Source organism: Aptenodytes patagonicus, chromosome 7 (assembly GCF_965638725.1).
Source record: "Aptenodytes patagonicus chromosome 7, bAptPat1.pri.cur, whole genome shotgun sequence".
Taxonomy (NCBI): domain Eukaryota; kingdom Metazoa; phylum Chordata; class Aves; order Sphenisciformes; family Spheniscidae; genus Aptenodytes; species Aptenodytes patagonicus.
Window position 1 is genome coordinate 55675187 of NC_134955.1, and position 23055 is coordinate 55698241.

General features: G+C 42.3%; 1 protein-coding gene across 1 annotated transcript in view; it reads right to left on the bottom strand.

Moving 5' to 3' along the window:
* Positions 1-13334, bottom strand: part of BTBD7 (BTB domain containing 7) — a 57798-nt gene extending 44464 nt beyond the window's left edge. Inside the window, 1 exon segment of the mRNA XM_076345334.1 lies at positions 13282-13334. The gene's annotated coding sequence lies outside the window, so the exon portion shown is untranslated.
* Between the last annotated feature and the right edge of the window lie 9721 nt (positions 13335-23055).

Genomic DNA, 23055 nt, shown 5'->3' on the forward strand with positions numbered 1-23055 from the left:
ACTAAATCTACCTTGTAAGAAAATCAGAGAAATCCTATCCACCAAATCTTTATCAGTATCACTGAACAGAGTGATTAGATATGAACATATCCATTTACAGGGAAAATGAGGATAATTCATTTTAGCCAATCTAGAATAATCACAAGATATTCTGACATACTGTGATACATTTTGAGGAGTCTAACGGTTTTTCAAAAGGCTTCTTCTGACCAAACACACACATGCTTTTGTTTTTTAAGAAAGGCAAATCCTCTTTGGCATAATAAATATGCAAACACATCAGCTGGTTAAGACAGAAAAAGGAACCTCCAAATTACATAAAAAGTACCTCCAAAAAAGGATCAGACTTTTTTAAAATAGTCTGCTTTTTTCTCTCTATGAAAGTCCTGGACAACACTCAATTGTCTTGTCAGGCAGCGACTTACCTCACTCAGATTTCAGCTAAGTTCAGCTTCAGATACTGGGATCGAATACCAGTCTGGTAAGACCACTGTCCTCCTCTCTCCATCTCCAGACACTTCCTGTCCTTTACTGTAGCAGTATCTTCAGTCATCTGCTCCTTTCTTCCTCCATGGAAAAGGCAGCAGAGGAGTGAAAGTAAGAATTCTCCACATGAAGCTGTCTCACCTTTAAACAGCATATTTCATGGGCTTCCCACTCAAGTACCCCTTATCTGTCAACAGGATTGTTGCTTTTTGTGGAGGAGGGCTTGTAGTCTTTCTCTCTGCAGTCTTCACAATTCATATGATTTTACTCTATTTTCTTTGAGAGTGCCCCCCAGAAGATCCCTGTTTCATCAAGAAAGGGAATTCCTCCTCTTGCTTGAGCTGTGACCCAACCACAAAACAAGATGCTGTTTTCAATTAGCAAGTCTATTAAGACAGGGAAATCTTGGCTCAAACCCCAACCATATGGAAGATCTGTCTCTGGATTTTAGCACTGCTGCCTTCTCACATCAAGTACCACCTCAGTGGGGTATACCCTACAGTCTCCTCATACTGGAGACATTTTCCCTTTTCTCCAGGCTCAATTATTTCACAGAAAGCCATTTACTCCGAATGAGGATCTGGGAGCTTCCTGTACACAATAGTGCTTCTAAACTCACTGCACAGTTACATTTACCACACTTCCTCTCAGAACATGTTTCCTCCGAGAGTATATTAAAGTTACTAATAAGGCAATCCCAGACACTATGCTCTGTACCGACACTAAGCAGCACCCATCCTCTCTTACAACTCGTTATTTTCAATTCAGCTTCAAAAAAGCATCCTTTTGATCACACAGTTTTAGTTCCCTTATTAACTTCCACAGCCTTAAGAGGAACAGTAGTAGTCACTGGTGATGACACTGCTTGGGGTTTTCCCAACAATAGCTTCAACATCCCAATGTCCAAGCAGACTAAAAATCTTAGACCCATGTACTGATTGGCCTTCCCATATGGGTGAGCTCTGTTCATAAATCAGTTTAATGATTACCTTTATCATCTTATTTTGGCTGCAATCAACTCCTCAACCTGCCAGCCAGCCATTGTATCAGTAACAACATCATCTTGTGTTATTTCTGTTGCTTGGAACCATTACCGACATCATTCCTCATTACTTCAGTGTTTCTGCATAATCCTCTTCCTTTCTGCACAAGCTTCCGAGATGCTTGGTGACAGAACAATACGCATCTCATCTGCTTCCACTGAAAACCTCTGCCTATAGCTAAAAAAGAAAAGCTATTACCAATATTGCCATATATTCAAAACAATTTTCTCTACACCCCCCTCCTTAATATACCACCATTCTTTTTGTTCTGTACACCATCCTCTCCATGGACCCTTTTGTCATCACACAACAGCTCATTTCACTCATGCAGCCTTTTCTCTTCGATGTAACAAAAGTTTGAAGTATCAGTTGCTAGCAACATCTCTTATACCTTTAAGACTAACAGATTCATCTGTTTACAACAGAAAAACTGGAAAGTGGAACTCGGAAAGGCATGGTAAAGAACTTAAAAGGTAGTGTAGTCCAGTCCATTTCATGAGACGTATCAGGAATTTTATTAAAGAAACATTGATTTTCCTCGTTCAAGAAAGCATTAAGTCACAGCCATAAAACTGACACATTTCAGCTACAGTTTAAATAGAGTTTCTACAATAATAGTCACAAGCCACGGCAAGTCTTGGATCCAACCAAAACACAGTTCCAATCTGGATTCAAAATGCATTATTTGGTGTATGCAAAAAACAAGTTCGTTCACTGACACTGTGGTTCCATGCACGTTTCTTCAGCAGCAGTGCTAACCTCAGCTACTACCACCACCTTCCCAAAGCTCCACCATCATGTCAGCAACCAAATCAGGGTATTCTCTTCTGCAGGATTTTCCTCTCTAGTGTAATTAGCTCCCTGCACCAGTTCACCGAATGACTCGAGGAACCCAAGGAATGTCACCAGAGGAGGGAAGAACAGCAAGAAAAGGCTGCTTACTCCCCACAGTCAAATGCAACGTGCAGTTTGACTAATACCCAGTTGGCACAGCCTTCAAAAAAATAAACATTTCCAGTCCCATGCACTCATTCCTACAGCAGAGCTGTTCCCTTTCACTCTAGCAGACATATGGGAAACCACTTAAGTCCTATCAGGGACCAGACTGGACCATGTTTGTTTTCAGCTGATCCTCTCGTGTGGCTGCAGCAGCCTCTGCCCTTAAGTACAGCACTGACTCTATCTTCATTCAGTCAACTACCACTTTCAATGTAAACATCTTAATGTAAGTCAGTAGCTGTAGGACCGCTCTTGCAATATGCTATTTCTCCTACATAGCTCTTAAAAATTTACAGTAAGAAAAAGATTACCTTCAAGTTGTCTGCAAAGCAAGGGCAGTCCTAGCAGAAACAGGCTATTTACACAGCAGTAACTACCACTAGGATTCACCATGGCAGTGCTCACTGCATCTAGTTAGCCGAACTACTATTTCTTCTTTGGCCTGTACTTCTTTTGCTCCGTATTTGTGCAGTTTGTTCCTCCCTTCAACTAGGCCTTGGTTAACAACCCTTCAGATAGCAGCCATTACTTCTAAAGAGGTCCATGGGAGTTGTTGCTTTTTTGAAGGCTTGGAAGATTTTAACTTTGCAGTGACAGAATACATGCATCTAGCTATTAGTCACATGGGGAAAAAATACAAAGCCAAGCATGTGTGTATTTTAATATATTCCCCTCAATCCAGCAAATTCCTCCACTGATAGGGAGGAGCTAGCTGTGTATGCAGGACTCCCTGCCTGTCAGCTCTTCACAGGTACATCAGAGTGATCTGACACTACCACTGAAGTCAAACTAACAGGGAGCTGTACCTTCCCCTCACTCTGCTGCTCCAGCCAGGGGGTTTTCCTGCTTCCCCTCACACTACATACAGAGATTATATGATTACAAAACAAGTCATTTCAGATGGCTGATCCATCACCCCACTGCTGGAAGGGGTGACCGATAACAGACAGGAAAAAGTGAATTCTTGTAGGTTGGTCTGACAGCCAGCTACAACTGGAACAGTAACCCACAGTTGTCAATATGAAGAAAGCAGACTATTGCTATTAAACTGCCTCACGATTCCACAAAACTACACCCTTGTAGTCATCCTTTTCGTTCTCTCCAAGCTCGGGCTCAGCCTCAAGAAGTCACTTCCAGCCTGGCCCCAGGCATACAGGCAGAGTCCTCCTTTGCAGCCACTGTTTCTGAGGCTCAGGTTTCAGTGTTGACACTCTACCTTCTCCCCTCGTCTCCTAACATCCACAGTCACTCCCAGGTCTACTCTGCTCACTGAAGCAGGCAGCAATACAAAATCAAACTGGAAAACTCATCGCGCATGGTGTTTATACAACAATTGACTCATTCGAGAGCTTGTAAACTGGTTATGGACTGCTGCCACCCTGAGCAAGTCTGAAATTCCTGGTCAAACCCACAGGCTGTTTTCCTTTTATTTAGATGCTTTTAACATACAAAAAACCACAACTAACATGGTGATCTTATGCCTGTTTGTATAAATCAGCTATCTCTGCATATACTAAGATTTTAACAGTTATTTAAAAGCTTGCACATTTAAAAGATTTCTCCTTTGGTTGGGCTTTTCTTTATAGTCAATTTAAATTCATTAACTTCAGCTGAAAATTTAAATTTAAGAGCCACACTGACTTCAACAAGTAACATCTATATCATAAGTTCTGATGCCAAGAAATTTTTCTGTGCCATACGCTTTAAAGATTTTAGCTGTTTCGAAGATGGATATTTTAGTACATGCACATGAGAGCATGTACAGTAGCAAAATACACTAGTATTGCAATGCTTCCCCTCACAAGCAAACTTCAGATACTTCCACAAACTATCAGAACCCTCAAAAGTTACACCAGTAACTTTAGCTTCAGTAGTTACCTTCAGCAATACCTACGTTTAGATTCCATGCAAGTGTAGTGAGAACTAAATGCTCACAAACTTTGAGGTGTGTCCTCCCCAAAAATACAGAAATCATTTCAAACGAAACAGAAAATATACTTTCTCAATAATAAAAGTAATCAATTAAGGAAGGAAAGGCTTAGTCAGAAAGCCAGTCTAGTAGTTAGTCTATAATTAAGTTAGAGCTTTGTTTACATTTTCCCCTTGGCAAGAAAAGGAAGTTATGTCTTCCAGATTTCCTGCAACAAACTCTCTCTGCATTTCTAAAGCGTTCATTTTTTGTCCTGTAACATGAACGCGCAAGTTTTACAGAACAGTCAAAGGAGCATCGCACATGTTGATATAACATGTCGTTCCTAAAAACGGATGCACCAATCATTTACACATTTAATTAATGCAGCAATATCTACACATACCTCATGTATGCAGACTTTTTAAGATTGCAGTTATGAGAGCTTGTGGGGTGGTTTTTTGTTTAACTATTTGCTAAAGCAAATCTGCCCTTTGAGCAGACTGATGATATGCCCTTAACTCTTCCTTCTCCCTCCACAAGATTTGAAGCTTTTCAGCTGTCCCAGAACATCTGAAAAAAATAGATTTTTTTTTTCCCAAAGAAATCAAAGAAAAGTTTTAGAAGGAAAGTCTGTTGGATTGTACTAATTAGAGGAGATACTCCATTAAAATAACCCATTGCTCTTAATCTCATTTTAGACCAAATTTTGTTCATCTTGCTCTCTTATCCACAACTGTCCTTGGTACTACTACTGTCTCACACTCAAAACAAGTGCAAAAGGCAGAAAGGGAAGCCTTTGCCAGTGGGTGCTACACTTACCAAATCCCCTTTGAGTCTTCCATTATTTGAGAAATTCATCAATACATGGAAAAAAGTCAACATTGCCACCAAAAAAGCAATCTCGCTTCCCTCTCTACCCAGATGATCATTCCCACTCAACTCTCCATTCTCTACTTGCACATTCATATTCAATGAACAAGAACAGTTTTTAGCTGGATCAGTTTTCAGATTAACAAAAATAAAAGGTTCATTTTAACATAACAGAAAGAAGTTAATCTTGTATATGTGGGAAAAAAAGAAAAGGCAAGTTCCATTTCCTTCCAAATTGAGAACAAGGATGAAACTCAGATTCACGAGATGTTTAAATAAGCATTCTCATTACTGTTGAGGATTGCTAGTGCTTAATACAATTCAGTCTTGACACAGGTAACACCCAGTCACAAAATGTGACATTTTCTAATTTAATTCTCCAGAATAATAAGTTGGTAGCTAAAAACAGAATGAAGGGAGAAGGGAAGAAGGAGAAAGGGAAGTAGATCCCCAAGATGGTGGTGGGGAAATATCTAGGTCCGCACAAGTCTATTAATCCAAACTGGCAAATTTTGAGCCAATAATCAACCGAGGAACTATGCAGTAACAAAATTACTTTAGATATTCTCAGTAGAGAAAGTAAAATGTCTTGAAAAACTTACAGTAAGACAAAACAAATTTTATTTTCCTTAAAATGGAAAAGCCCTGAGTAGTATGGACAGATCTTTTGCAAAGTTTGCTTTAGGGCTGTACTTCTGAGTAACGTCATCTTCAGAAGCCTTGTCATTTAAGCCTGAAAACCAAGTTTAAATAGCAAATGCCCAGGTTATAGCATCGAAGATCTTGGTTAAATGAAGTTAAAGACAAGCAGCTTTGATTCAGTGCAGAAATACATACAAGAGTCACTTTACCAGGGGTTACCAAGTCTTCAGGTTTCTGTCTAACTACAAAGTACTATTAGAGAGGGGAATAATCTTATAACTGCATGACAACCTTATTATGCTAGAAGGATTTCAAGTCCAAATGCACATTTCTAGGAGTGTTTAATAAAGGACTAAACCCTACAGAAACTTTAATGACCAAGTAAGAAGCGGGAGGTACTTTCTGATCCAAATCATGTATCTTTTTATAAAAAAAGAGACAGAAAATTATTCTCTTAAATATTATCTTTGGCTACACAAAAACAAGTCAGCCAAGTTGGGATTTGAGAAGCTGAGGCAATAAACACACATTCTTATCCAAAATTTAGATAAGCTAAATCCCCAAATCACTCATGAAAATAAACTGCAGAGGAGATGGAGATACTTAGTACATCACGAGGGTGGGGGGGCTCACAATGACACTGACCAGCAACTCCTCATGCTGTTATATACATTCCTTTGTAGGAATTATGGTGCTTACATCCAGCTCACCAGTAACAACTGTTGCCTCTCGGGAGCTGAAAAGTACTGACACAGCTTAGATTCTTCCTTGTTCAGTATCAAGGCCATCACTACACTGAATAATACAAAACTTCCTGTCTTGAGTGTGCATTTTGTCAACTCAGCATTCTTCTACCATGCTAGCGTCTGAAGTACAATAAACAACCCATTTCAAAAAGTTCCTAGAAATACCTCATTACAGACTGACACAGGTATCTTCAACTTAAAATGTCAGTATAAGCAATTTGATTGTATTTCAGTGAGCTGTAGTCACTGCTAGAATGACTTTTAAAAAAATCCATGAACCTCTTAATGTTATCTCCTCTGCCCGCATTCTAGAGATTTTACATGTATTTCATTTCACCTCTTGAGACATCTGAAATTCAGATGCCCATTACAGGATGAGCCAAGGCACAGGACATCAGCCTTTAATATATTCCCATACTTGATTGGTCTGTGATTTTTTTTTTTAATGGATAATACAAAATTCCACTATGCATATGCCTACACTCCCACCTTGTCCAAGATGAAATCTTCTGGTCATTCAGTTAAATATCACAAGCAGCTTCAGAGGTAGTTAACCTTCTATTTATTTTAAGAAACAAACATCTGGGTACGTGAGAGAAAACCTCTAAATGCCTCCACTTGCACAGAGTACTTCAGAACAACCTCATATTAAACACTACAGGATTTACATGGATGAGCACTGTAATTAGGACAGCAGCAGAAAGGTTTCAAGTAGGACTTGCACCTTCCTAGATGAAGTCAAAGATCACCAAACCCACAGCAAACCCAGTTCCTCAGTTCCAATAGTCAAGGAACCACTTCCCCCCCCACCCCCTTTACATCAAGTCATCACGAGAACAAAGCTAAAGCAGGAGACAATCAAAAAAGCTGAAAGAATAAGGCAGCACAAGTCCAGAAAATATTGTCTCATTGCATTCTGATTGGATTTGTTATTTTAGAAGGCCTTTCAGTCAGCTCTCAAGCAGCATTTCCAGTACTGGGGTCAGGAGAAATAGTACGAAAGGGAACTTTTATCACTCATACTGATTATTTTTAAAGCAATTAGAATAACCTACCCATCACAGAAGTTGTACTACAATGAAATATGTAAAACGAGACCTGGGGTAGCAGATGATAAGCAAAGCAGCATTCTGATTTCTCACTAATGCAATGTGATCTACTAAAAAAAAAAGCCTTTAATTTGCATATAAATAGGTATAATTTTACTAAGGTTTGATGCCTTCACAAGACTTTGGTATTTCTGCTTTTTGTACTCCAAACCTTGATTCAAATCTCAGCGCTGGACTACAAGAAAGAACAGTCTTCTCTGACACAAACTAATGTCTAACACACATATGTGAGCACACACAGACATATTTTGCAGCCCTACTGATCACACACAGCTGCTGCAAGTACCAGGTCACAAAACACACCCAACTAAAAGACCAAGCAGTAGTCATTTATTACATTGCTGTTTCAATGAACTCCTTTGAGTTTAGCCATCGTCACCATCCGTAGAAGTGTAAATTCATTTGACAATTATCCTGAAACAGAGTTTTAACAGATCTTGGACAAGGCTTCCAAATTAGAGAGGAATCTTGCATACCATTAACTAGCTTGATCTATCTCTAAAGCACTTCCCACTAGATAATACTGAAGATTTGAAGTGATGAAGAATGCCAGGACGAAGAGATTAATCTTAAAAGCTGCAAGTTAGCATACTGAAATATCAAAGAGGACAGAGTAGAAAGAAAAAGGCTCTTTAAGAAGATGTGGAATGGCAGTAACAGCAGCACTAGAAAGAGATTCTTTAGGAGGGATTTAAAAAAATTAAATTCTACCCTTTACAATTTACTATAGTGGACTGGAAACAGGATATGATAGGTAAGAAAAGCAAAGAGGGACAGAAAAAAATTTCCAGTCTTTCTAATACAGAAGAACTGAACATACAATGAAGTCCGAGTGTCATACAGAGCACACAGTATGACCACTGAATTCAGACAAGATTAGAGAACAAAGATCAACTAGGATTTACAAAATGATCAGACATTTATACAGATAACAGCTAGTGTTAGAATGTGAAGTTTGAAAAATAAAGCAAAATCTCCAGAAGATACTTCTGAAACTTAGAAACTGATTTAGGAAGATGTTATCCTCAAATATTACACCCCCACAACCTTACTGAAAGTTTCTTCTTAATCAGTTTTGACTGCTGTTAAATTTTTTTGCATGTTTTATCACTCTGGTAACTCCTATTTTTCATTTAGAGAAATAATTTAAACCCACTGATGACAGAAAATCACCAACAGGCTGAACACTTGTCTGCAAGCCCACCAGTTGTTAAAGTACACATTCAGTAGCGTTTGGTGTAACCTTGCACAACACTTACACCCAATGGAGCAATCAAACCAGATTTAAATTTAACTAAGCATATAGTTATGTATGTACTTCAATCCAACACACTTTAGGAAACACAGTCCCACCCCCAGATCCTGTTTACCTACTTGACCTTGCCTCTACACTGTGCCAGCAAACAAACTTTCCATAACAATGTGATGACCCAGATCAGGTCCCTGATCTGAAGTTATTTTGTGTTTTAGTGGTTTATTTTTCAGACAGATAAGTTTCCTGCAATGCTTCAGACTGAAGCCATGTAAACAGCTCTACCAACACAGCTGAGGGGACTGTGCAGGAAGCAGGAAAAAGCAGCTGTGGACTGCAAGTGTTTAAGCCAATTTTGCCGCTAAGCATCTATCAAGAACCTCATGAGCATCCTTACAAAGCAAGAAAGCTATCTGCCATAGTCCCAAGGACAAAGAAATGAGAGACTTCAGATGCCCTTTAGTTTCAGGTGAACCTCTGACATGATCTGATCTCTTTGCTAGAACACTGGAAACTAAAACACCACAGACAGAGAATAAGATGATGAAAGCAAAATGCTAAAACTTTACAGAACTTCAGACAGCAAGGTATGAAATAAGTGTTGCATACACCATCATTGATATTCAACTCCTTCCTATCCGTTTTTCCTCTTGCCCATTTCTACTCTCCCCAACACACAACTTTCACTGTTTCTACATAAAACACACAAGGATTTCAGATCTCCTAGCATCCATTCATTATACAGAAGGCATCATTACAATTGGCATCCTTCTTGGGAGACATGCAGGACAGACTGGATAGGCACAAGGACTAGCATCAAACTTTGCATCTGCAGTCCCTTCTTGTTATAATTCAGGTATACTGGTAAGCCAACACATGAAAGAGCATCCTGAAAATCCACAATAGCTTCTGTCCAAAGATTTAAAGACACATTGACAAGGCTTATTCTTCAAAGAACCTGGGTAATGAAACAGATCAATAACTACATGACTCACTAGAAGCTCATCTAACATCTGAACTAGGATTTCCAGTCTCCACCACATGCACAACAAAGCTTGTGCATCAGTTTTCCACACTTGCATGGCAAAATGGTACAAGCCATTGATCTGGTAACAGAAATCAAAACTCATGTAAATATGTTCAGAAAAAAATAAAAAGAAAATTTAGAGTTAAGACTGAAACTAGCAGTTTTATAACAGGATTTGCCCTAAGAGCAGTCAGATTCTCATTAGTATTATTAAGAACATGGTTATTTCTTCTCAAGGGCAATCTCACATTTTATCTATAGATCTTCTGTTTGATTAATGTGAACTACATGCAGTCCATGTGAGATGTCCACAGGTTGTTTTGATGCATCTTACCTTTTGTGTCTGAAAGGCAGCCAGCCACAACCATCTTGGTCATCACTGTGCAGCTAAGTTATCAGAATACATTCCCCTTTTCTTGCATGTGGTCTGGTATATCAAGACCAAACTAGCATCAGGGTGGCACGAGGGGCAGGGCTAGCATCACAGCTCCTCCTATGGCCACACGCAGGACCACAAGATACCACATCACCAATGCAGCCTGCAAAGCAGGACAGAGGAAGACATTGTCCAAGCCTAGAATTCGTCCCCTACAAGCCTCTAGGTTAACTGTCATCAGCAACAGCTGTAAACCTGACATCATGTATGCAGCAACTTGAAAGGCCACTTTCAAAACGAAGACTCAATATTTTGTTAGTCCATTCATCAAGCTCTGACAGCCCCACTGAATTAAATTCAAACAGCTGGCTGCAAAGACAGCATATTCTACTGTAATTTAAGAATGAGCAACATACCTTCACAACACAAAGTTCTGAGCTTCTCAGACAAGCTTGAAAACCAAGAGTGAGAAAAAAAGAAATTTAAAAAAAAAAATCACTATGACAAGTCCATGCAAGTCTTCCAGGAGAGCTTATAAAAATAATTCTATTATTTCATGTATGACTCTCTGCAAATCAGTCAGTGCCAGCTATAAGCATTACACCACTACTGTATCTATGACTCAGCAAGGGAATCCAGACATATGAAGAAAATTCACTTACATTAGCAAGAGGCAAGGATTTAAAAAAAGCCAGCAATTACAACAATGCCACAGAAAATGATCCAAGACGACTCATGTCTGTGTTCCTTGTACATTTAAACATACAAAATTAGATTAGAATGTCAAACGCATTTATATATTGGCTAAAGTTTGAAAGCAAGTAAAACAATGCTTAATGCAGCTGAGCCGAAACACAAAGGATTCAATAGCTTTTTTCATCTCCAATGAACAAAAACAAACACTGGCTGTACATTCTACACAAAATACTGAACTCTATTCCCAAGATTACCTGTATGTAGTCCAACCATGCAAGTCTAACTTTAAGTCTGAATAAAAAACAGAGCAATCGTCAGCTTCATGTTGTAACTTAAGATACAAGCTTTATTCGCTAAGACAGTCATCAGAGGTTTACCTATAAGCACGAACAGATAGTAATGTTTACACAACATTATTTGATGCAGCAAAGTAGCAAGTTCTTAAATGGCTCGATTATGCTTTGGTCCATCAACTAAGACTAGTTAGAATTAAATTATTCCAGGAAGGGAGAAAACATCACAAGCCATACCTTTCCAATACATTATCTTCATCCGGATATTCTACAAAATAAGCACTCAGACCTTGCCTTTTAAACACCACAGTCCACAGAGTCTTACATTACTAAAAGACACCTATTCCACGTACTCAAAAATTATCTCTATAGAATTAATTTTGTTATGTTGGCAGCAGACTCTTAGTCGACAAGGAGGGGGAGGAAGGAAGAAAGGAGGAAGAAATATTTTAGTTGATTTCTTAAGCGAAAGGTTCAAACAGAGAGGGATCTAAACTCACTGGATCTAAAAAGGCATTCCCCTCCATGCACCTCCCTGTGTAAAGCAGCGTACTAATACAGAACTAGGATGAAAGTGATCCACGGTTTACATTTGAAAAAATAAAGGAGAATCTTAGAAGACTAATCCTCTTCCCTAACATCTTTCAGGCAAAAAAGTGCCTCAAAAAAAGTTATGAGCACTAAAAATTTTACATCTGAGTTTCTATTTTTACTTTCTCCATTTCTAAATGAAAAAAGAGCATGCAATATGTGGTAAAATCTGATGTAACCACATCCCAGTGGTATATCTGCCAAACACTTTAGATTTGTGTATTATGTTACACTGGTTTGGAGCAAAGCCTCAAGTGATGCTACATTCCCTAAGCTAAATTCTCACACAAATAAAGTATTATTGTATCAACACATATTTTATTATCTTACTATCATATTTTATGTTAGCACTTGACATGTGTCATCTTTCACCCAACGGCCTCAAACGGGATGACAGGGGAGAGCAAGTAGAAGCACGAACCAACAGCAAAGCACTATCCCACCGGCAGCAGGAATATTCCAGAGGCACAAGCACGCACATCGTCTACAAAGCTCTCCAAGCTTCTCCAGGAACACCACGGTAACACCTATATGGAGAGGAGCAAGATGAAGCCCCACATCCCAGGGCCACAGCAACCTCAAGGCCACGGGAACTGCCAAGGGATAGGATGAACGGCCGGGCGCACAAGCGGGAGCCCCGCAGCCCACAGCCAGCGAGTGCGGTGGCTCTCGCACCGGCCGGACACAAGGGGAGCACCGCAGCAGCGGCAACACAAGTCCCGCACCGGCTCCTGAGTGAGGCGCCTCCAACACGCCCCCCGAGGGCTCCGGGGGGAGCGACGCCGGGGCCGCTGCCGCCCAGCGCCAGAGGGCCACACCGCCCCGGGCGGGCGGGCAGGGAGTGCTCCGCAGAGGAGGGGGCGTTAAGGCAGGACCCGACGGCGAGAAGAAGCAGAGGCGAGGCCGCTGCCGGTGCTCCGGACCGGGGACTCCTGCGGGCTGGGCTCGCCCGCCCCCGGGAGCGGCACGAGGAGAAGGGCCGCTCCCCGCGGCGGGAGGCCTTGTGGGGCGGCGGAACGTTGCACCCCAGCCCCGCCGCAGCAGCGGAGCCGCGGGCTGGGAGCCCCGAGGCGGGCGCGGGAGGAGCCCGCCCGCAGCCGGCGCGGAGCACTGCCGGCCCGGCGGGGCGCGCACCCGGCCCCAGCTCAGGGAACCCCGCCGCGGGGACGTCGGCGGTCTCGCCCCCTCCCCTCTGCCGCCGTGACACCGAGCCCGGCCCCCCTCCCAGCCCACGCTCACCGCGCGGTTCCCCGTGGCACCTCATCTCCGGCAGCCGCTCGCCGCCGCCATCCTCCCCGCTCAGCACCACCCGCTCCCTCCCGGTCCCGCTCCGGCCGCCGCCATTTTGATCCAGAGCCCCAGACTCGGCGGGGCAGGGGAAGCGGGCACGGCGCCTGCGCAGCGGCGCTGCGGCTCCTGGGCCACGTGGTCCGGGCGGGGAGGGGCGGGGCGGGACGCGGGGGTCCCGCCCACCGGGGGCGGGGCGGGGGCGGGCTGCGCCTGAGAGGGGCGCCCGGCATGGCGGCTGGGTGTGAGGTCGCCTGTGGCCGGTGACGGGTCTGAGCGGCCTCGCCGCCGGTCGGTGCCTTCCCCTGCAACAGCTGTGGCGTGGGAGGAGGGGAGGCGGGCGGCGACGTGTGATGGCAGCCGTGCCAAAGGGGACCTCGCGCCTCGGGGGCAGGGGCCCTCGGCAAAGCGACCAGAAGGCGTTCCTCTGAGAGCCTTCACGGTTTCCAGTCGGCCCGGGCTTCGGGGGCCTCACCCGCCAACCAGCAAAATGGAGGGTGGGCAGGACGGGCGGGCGGGGTGCCCTGGGGTTGCCCGAGCGTGGAGAGGCGCCGGCCCGCAGGCCTGGTGTCGTGAGGGAGAGCTGAGGCCGGGCCCTGGGGAGACGGCACGCCAGGTGTGCCCTTGCCACCAGCCCCCTTCCCACACGGGCCTGTTTTGCTAGCTTTGTGTAACAGATCTCACAAGCTTGTTACACCCAGGTACGGAGGTGTCTGCAACGTGAGTGGTTTGTCAGCACACATTCTTTGTCCTTGAGACTTTCTTAAGCTGCTTATATTAAGCGTATGTTTAGCTCCTCGCTTTGCCAAACTGCTATGAGTGTGTTACAGACAGGCCACAGTCAGATTCCAGTTTATTGTTCACCTAGAAATAAACTCCCACCACCTTCCCCATTTCTGATAACCTCTCAGCGTCAGAAATCAGTATTTCTCACATCTAGGTGAAAGTAAGTGCCAGCAGTAAAAATGCTTGTAGCTTTTCCCACTATTGCTGGTACCACTCCTGCTACATTTTCTTCCAAATATGACCAAAAATATACCTCAAAGTTTTATCAGAACAACAAAACCACTTAAGTAAACCAAACTACTTGTGCTCTCTAAAAGAACTAAGCACCATGTGTCTATATATGAGAAGGTCTGAGAAGAGTTTCATGCACAGGCCAAAAATCTGATGAATTCACATGGCAGAAAATACTCAGCAAGCTGAAAGCCACAACTGCGATCGTTCTTGGTTGGTAAAGCGAAGCTATGACTGATTATATCCCCTCCTGACTTTGCTGACAGTCCATTTCTGGAGGGAAGCCTTCCTCCCACTTGGCATCATGCTGTCCTCCAACCATCTCTGTAATTAACTTGCCTGAATGCAGCAGACCTCCCTAACTACCACTTGGCATAACATTCCATAATGCTGAGCAGCTTACCAAGAAGCTAGGAAAAAACCAGCCTCTAATATATTTGTCCATGCTGTAGACTGTTTTCTAACTGGTTTCAGCCTAAAAACGGAGGAGAAACACAGTTAGTTGGGCTGATGGACAGTATCTTGTACTCCTTGGGGGTTTAACCGTCTTAGTTATTTATATGGTCTCCAATATTGTAGTATCTGAGAACCACAACCTTTGACTTCCATATCCACACAGTACCAGAGTGAGATGAGGGAATTTTTATAGTTGCAGTTTAATAGATGAAGTTCACACTGTCAGGGTTATGCTTGTATCTGTTCAAGGGGGACTATGCTCTGTAAATATTACATCTTTGCAAGCTGTTGTTGCTGTTGTCAGGAGAGCTAATAAAACTGACTGGCAGGCAGAGCCAGTCAGTCTTTGAGCCAGTCTTTGAGCTATTGCCTGCTAGAGCCTTCCCATCTTCTATTACTGTGTCTTTTCTTGCGCCTGCCCTAACCCGCTTTCCATTGCCTGCTATTAGGAACCATGATCATGGAATACCACATACACAGTGTTCAGCTTAGTTCTATTTTACCCTGGTTTTCTGTAGAAATGCAGTATATATGATCATATTGCCTGCCTGTGCATATATGGTTTTAGGTCTGTGACCTCTGTGCTAAAAATTTTTTAACTCATTGATCTGTTTCTCATTTGTGTCCTTATAGATGCTGCAACTACAGAAAAGGCTTCATTTGTCTTAGCTATCAAAGTCAAGCAACCAACAGACACAAACCTATAGGAAACTAAACTGCAGTAGTTTTCATGTGCATGGAATTGTTAATTTAAATATATCTGTTAGGAGAAATGGTTGCAGCCGAGGTGCCTGAAGATCAACAGTGTGAGACAACCCCTGCCTCTGTATGTCATTCATGATTTATATCATTGTTACAATTTTAGCAGTTCCTTGCTGAGTCAAGGATAGAAATAAGAACCAGCTGAAGTTAAATAAGTAAGATTCAGGGCACAGAGCTTTTAGACTGTGGGGAAACAGTATGCCAGCTTGGTTTTCAGGTGACAGGAACTAGTTATGAATTTGTTGCCAAAGTTCTGTAGGTAGGTGAAAAAATCCATTCTTCCCTCCAGCAAGCCTGGCTCATAATCGTACAGGTAGTGAAAAAGAGAAGAAGGGAAGGAAAAGAAGTCTTGCAGGCTGAATGTCTGCTTTGTTAGTGGGTTTTTATATTCTAATATTATAAACCCAAGTGTAGTCAAAATGGATGGTTAGATCGAAGCACCAAGATCTTGCTCACCAATAATCATCCTTTTAGTAGCTAAAATAAACCTTCTCTCTTATGACTCAGAGACAAACAGTGTGTTGGGTAACAACTTGGGGAGACATCTGGCAGGTTGGAAGTGAGGAAGGCCACCATGTGCTTTCGCTTCAGACTTTTTAAAGCATAGAGGTCACCCCTTGACTGCAGTGCAGTGTCATTATCTTTGAGGACTGTGTGGTCTCATGGGCTAGACAGCTGGGGAGTGCACCAAAAGTAAGCTGACCAGCTCCTTCTGCCACATGGGACCTTGGTGCAGGAGACAGGTTATAAAACACTGAGTTACAAGCTTGCTGCGGAGGAGTGGGAAATGGAAGCTAATTGCATTTACATGCAGGTGGATATGTTTTCTGAGATGAGAGGATAGGAGATTCACACCATCTGACAAACACCCCCAGAGCATGTGCACACGCATCACTTCCCTGATCACCTAATTATAATCCTCACACCAAGCTCTCAGAAATAAATGGATCTTCCATTTTTAGCAGGATTGAGATATGTTTGGTTTGATCGATTTAAAATAATCTCTGGATGTCCTAATGAGCAAAATCTTACATGTGCCTTAAGTATTGTAAAATGTCATCTCCTCTTTAGAACAAAGTGCAGAAGGAGATACTGTCTGAGCCACACCACAGTTCTCAGTACCTCTGCTCATACAGAATGATGTAATGCTTTATTCATGTTTTTGCAGGGACTTCTGTGAAATACTTACTGATGATAATCACTGTACATACACATTGCATTTTATCGCCAAATTCAAGAGTGTTAGTAGGAAAAATTGATTATGTGCCACCACTTATTAAAAATAAAACCAACCCAAATGTCTATTGTAGTTCATTTACCCTTCATTTGCACTAGGAAGCTCAAGCTTTGAAATGCCCTCTGGATATTTATCACAGTTTATTGAAGAGAAAATACACTTGGGAAAAAAAAAACAGTTTACTTCCATTGATTCATTTTTTGTCCATGATTCATTTCTTAGACTTTTGGATATTTCATTCGCTTTTCATTCCAAATGTGTACTGTTTATTATTATTAATGATGTATTTGTATTGCCGTATTGTGTGGAGGCCCTAATCAAAACGGGTCTCGCTGTGCTGGATGGTATGCCAAACTCAGATTACAGTACATGCTCTAGAGAATTTACAAATTAACTGGAAGGGGTGATCATGCAAGGTACAGAAAGCCTCCTGCAAACCAGTGAGAAAACTGGATGTGTGTAATTTTCGGTGAGAGTTGGGGTCACACCACATGTTGCAGAAGGTACCTCTGGGTGCCTATTACAGAAATAATGTCGGGTGCCTTACTTAGAGAATGTGATTCTGTTTTGCTGTAAGCAACACCTTTTTATTTATGACCATCTGAAGTGTGACTTTCTAGCATTACAGATCAAATCCTTAAAGTCCAATTTATCCTGACTTTTTTTTAGTGTGTGTATTTCCGTTCAATTTTATGGCACTCAGGGCAGTAAATCATGGCTAAATAAAAGCTTAGAATACTTTAAAGTAGTATCTGTTTATTGGTAACTAATCCACAATAACTGAATCCTCAAGGGCTGAAAAACAGATTGAAGACTGATGCTTATTACGCTGAACAGGCTTCATTTTTATCAGTGATAATGATGAGATTCTGCAAATATACAGATCTAGACTATTACTAGCTCTTTAATTTTATTCTTTGTCTGTTGTCTTTCTTACTATCTGAGCTTTTCTCGCTACCTAAACCTACTTTAAAATTCCGTAGAAGAAAGGTATTCGCCATACTCACATTCACGTTGCTTGTTATACACCATCCGACAGCCCCTCAAAGAATAGACTGAAGTTGATACGCAAGCCACAATAATTGGATTTCTATAATCTGTGATGGCAGAGCAAGAGATGTGCTTCCTTGTGTGAAATAGGTGGCGTGGAAGCACAGCAATGACAGCAACATGCTCTTTCTGCCCTGATTTTGCTTGTTCCTTGAGTCACCAGATCTTCACACAGAGATGAGGAAAGCCCTGTGTTCTGGCAAGAGAGCAGAGGAAGGGAGGTGAGGGTAGAGGATTTTGTTTGCTGCTAGCGGGAGAGAAGGAGGCGACCCTGGAGCAGCTGTGATGGGGACTGCCACGTAACTAGCTGCTGTGGGACCTCTGCCTGTTCTGTGATGAAGCAAATTCCCCATCAGCACGTGTCGGGTAAAGCTAAGGGGCACACAGCCACCCTGTGCTTCTGGGAAGCCTGACGAATTTGATGAGGTGAGATAGTTGCATCCAGCAGGAACAAAGTCCAAACTGTTACCTTGGAGGAGGTGTTAAACAGGCCCTGCCCGGGGCAGGTCGCAGAAAATACACATACATCAGGGGCCTTTGAAGAAGCATGAGGAAAAGAAGTGACATTAGACTCCCATGTTAAGGTGGGGAGGCTTGGGGGCAGATGTCTGTTTGTGGGACAACCCAGCACTTCAAGAAATGAAGACAAGGTTAATGGTGATCTATGCCAGGAGGTTAAACCTTACGAAACTAACTGCCTGTGAAGTCTGTGGGCTGACAATGCTGGGCAGCCCATGGCCGTTACATTTAGACAAACTTACACTGGGAGACACAATTAAGATCTCAAATTTAAGCACACAAAATTAATTTTCACCTGTGTGACCTTTATGTAGCTAACTTGTGCCCATGCACAGGGAAAAATCTCTCACTGTGATCACCAAGGCATATCCGAAAAGGGATATTACTTCCTTGTAAATCAAATGTCATTTGGATTAATCTTTAGTTGGGTCCTTAAAAGGGTTTTGTTATGTGTACAGTTTGTTTGTTGTTACTGATGGTACTGTGTCAGTGACACTTTTGGTGAGGGTATAATCACCCACCCTGTGGCTGCATTCCTTGGTAAATGCTCTTTGTAATTTGTCAGTGTAGAGAAAGATGCCAAAACCAAACCACTGCTGCTGATGGCAATTGCTTGCTTTGGCTGTGGATACCTGCACTGCTGGTCTTTCCCTACCACTTAGTACTTTATTAAATGATCCCTTTTTTTTTCAATTGGACCCATTTCTGTGAGCAATGTGCACAATGTAAGATGGTTGCTGAATGAGCAGTTACTCAATATATTGATCTCTGCTCACAGTTCAGTATGGCACTATGCCTACTTTGCTGCACACTTCAACCTCTGTTTTAAATGCAGAGTTATTAACTTCTTAATGCCCTTTCTGTGGCATCTGAATGCTTCACAAACACTAATAGATTTTCAAAAAAACGTTGTTATATCCACCCTGTAGATTACAATATGAGGCACAGAATTACTCAGGTGGAGAATCTGCTTGTTGTGGGGGCTCAGTTAAGGTACACGGGCTCTTACGGGTACTTACCAGTACTGTAGCACTTGCTGTGTTCAGTGCATGTTTCCCATTCAGTTCAGTTGCAACTGTGAGTCTGCCCTTTTGCAAATTTGGCACCAAGATTTCAAGTCAAGCAGTCGGAACATGAAGAGCAAACAGCTAACCACAACTTATGAAGAGTTTAAGTGATCAGCTGATAATTACATTGTAATTCTTTGGCAGAGGCAAGGTTGTATTCCCAGGAGAGCACTTAGCTATGAGACAGTCCTTTTTCGTCTGGAATTGCTTGCCTCATGCCATCCGCACCTTCCAAGTTCTGCAACATACTGAGCAAAGGTCAACATATGGACAACATTTTTTTTTTAATGTACATCCCTGATTTATGTCCAGAACAGATCCATCCTATAACTTATCTATCTGGTTAGACCCTGCTATGACCCAGTTGGATCTGGATGTCGTAAAGTGCAGTTACTGATATTAAAAATAGTTATCCATTGGAACCTAGATACAGCTTTTGAAGTGACATAGCATCAGCTGAATTCATAGCACTGACTGGAATTTGTCTATGTGCTTAATGTAGGGATAAACTAACTAACTGATTAGGAAATTCATGCTAGAAACATGATAGTAGATGATCAGTGGGAGAATACAGGATACAATATACAAGAAATAATGACATGCATATAAAGCCTGTTCTTTGTATTCAAGTTGCTGAACTGGTAATCCTCCTGAGATGTTGCTTGATCAACGGTGGATAAATCTTGCAAAGTTATTACTGCTACTTGCTCTACTGCCTTAATAAACCTGGATGATGAAGCTGTTGTCACGCTGAATAATGTCTGGACAAGACTGAGTAAGTCAGGTTTCTGAAAGAGGTAGGGTTAGAAACAAATTGAAGCAATCAATCGTTGTTGGTGAAAGAGCAATGCTAACAACACCTTCAGATGCTGAAAGTTTTTGGAGTGCCAAGTGAGAGCAACAGGCAGAGTAGCCAGTGGTCAGAGGGACAGGCAACCTGGAAAGAAGCAGTCAACATGATGGAGATCTCCTAACCTCCCTAAAGAGAGCTGAGCACTTAAAGGATTGCTGTCAGTCAGCAAAATTTTCCTAGTGTCAAATCTAAATCTCTCTTACTGCAATTTAAGTTCACTACTTTTTGTCCTGTCAACAGCAGACACAGGGAACAGATTATTCTCTTAGTCTTTGCAACTACTTTTATACCACAAGTCTGGAAGACAGTCACCTTCTCCCCCACTTCTCTTTTTAGACTAAACAATTCCAATTTCTTCAGTGTCTCCCTGTGGATGTGTTTTGTAGTTCTTGATCATTCTCCTCACACTTCTCTGTTGTCTTTGTGATTAGTTCACATCTTTCTTGAAGTACAGGTCCCAAACTGGAAGCCAAATTGCAGCACAGGTTTTACCAGTAGCATGTGCTGTAGGGGACTCCTTCAAATACTTCACAGACGATGCTTTTGTGTGTATCTCCCAATACAAGCACCTTTTTCTCCAGCGGTGTAATGCTGACCCAAATTTAATTTGCCATTTAGTGCATCTCTGACATTGTCTTCTGCAAATGATTGAGTAAGCCAATTTTTTATCTTGTGTTTTGTGCTATCGGCTATCCTGGGTGCAGAATATTCTGTCCTTTGTTATTTGTCTTAATTTCTCCTCGTTTATGCTGAATCACCTGTGACTGAGACAAGTTGGCTTCTTGTTACACGCATCTCCTGTTCTTTCTTCACTTTGGGTTACCCTGCAACTGTGCCATTCATGTTTTTTTAAGGAAGTACCATTTTCTGAGACTCTTTTTCCCCTTGGGCATATTTTCCTTAGGATCTGTGAGTTTATTGAATTTCATAGAAAGCAGAGTTCATGATCTTTATTTTACTGCTCTTCCTCACTCCCTTCATGAAAATGAAGAACACTGTTATTTCATAGTCTCAGCTATCTTTCCTCCCTGCAATCTCAGCCAGTTGCTCCCTACTGCTTGCAATCAAATGGAAAGTGAGCTCCCTTCTGGCTGTATTCTGAATAAACACATCACCAACACCTTCCAAGAGTTTGCTGGACAATCTGTTCTGTTTTTTGCCTAATATATGTGCAGATGGCAAAGTCTCCATTATTTCCAAATCTGGAGCTTTGGCTGATTCTGCTAGCTGCTCTCAAACAGCCTTGTCTGCATGATCTGCTCTGTCTCGTGTCCCTGTGACACCACCCTTGTGCATTTCCTTCTTTATCGTTATCCACATGTTAATACTATGGTATCATGGATTATCCCACTCTCAGTTGTGCAAATTCAGTTGTAACTGGGTTATTGTATTTAAGGTTCCCAGCATTTCTTGTTCCTGTGTTTCTTGCATTAATATACAGATATCTGAGATGTTCAGGGAATTGACTCACTGTCCTTCACATCCTTCTTCTGACCCTTACGAACACAAAGCAAAGATACCATTGCCCTTCTGTGGACTGAACATCTGCCCAGTAATTTGTAGAACAGTGTTTCAGTGCTCAGAGAACCCAAGTCCTTCTGCTGCTACCATTTATGCAGGCAAATGCTCATTTCCAAGATGTGTCTCTCACTTCCTTGCCCTTAATTCATGACTGGAAGAAGAAAAAAGAGTACAAGCTGAATCCCCTGCTGCCTCACCCTTGCTCTTTGCACCTTGCAGTTGCTTCTGATCCATTCAGGCTCGCTCCTAGCAGTATTCTTGGCACTCACATGGATGAATAGCATGAGAAAATAATCAGTGAACTGGTAGAGCTTCCTCATCTCTTTCCAGGAGTTTGAATGCACTTCTCTTGCAACAGCAGGGCAGAGTATTGTATGGGTCTGCCCAGTTCAGGAGAGGTTGATGACACTTTTTGTTTCCTCCGTGGAGGTTGTGTGTCTTAGGTTTTTGGGGGAATGTGGCTTTTCTTCCTTCACCCTCAGTGCTAAATTCTTGCTTGCTGCCTGGACCCTGGCTCTTTGACTTCAAAAGCAGCTGACTTCTTGGAAGAGCAGCTTATTCACCCCCAGCTGCTGTTGCTTCTGCAGACTACTCCATCAGGCCAGCTTTCCTTCTCTGCATGCTGACCTTAATAAAGAGTTTGAGAAGCAAAGTAAGTTAATTAGAGGCTCCTGTCCTGAGGTACTCTCAGACTATGCATGAAGACCCAAATCCTGGAAAGGAGGAAGCTGTGAAGCATTGACTGAGGATTTTTTGCCTCAGAAGGCCTCTGACCGAGAGGTGCATGAGAGACCAGAGCTGGCTGTGCCGCAGCTGGCACTGACCCATGTTTTGCTTCCTGACAGTAGTGGTGCTGATTGTGCCAGGGAGATCTGCAATTCCACACCAAGCCACAAGGCATTTCAGGGATAAATGAAATGTAATTAACAGGTTTTGGTTAATAATTAACAGTTAATGAAAACCTATAACTCCTACTATGAGATCCGAGATGACGTTAAGAGTGTTAGCAAAGTTTCCTCTTAGGAGAGAAAAGGAGGAAAAGTGGGTAGAAAAATCACACAAATATTGACACAGATTCTAATGAGTCTTTCAAATATGAAGGTAAGATTTGAGAAGGTCATGTATGAACCTTTATACACTGTAGTGTGGTCCTGTTAATTTCACGGGATAACTGCTGGGGATGAGGGACGGTATCCCCAAGTCATCACAACCGAGTATTAGAATTTGCTGCACCAGCCTGCCAT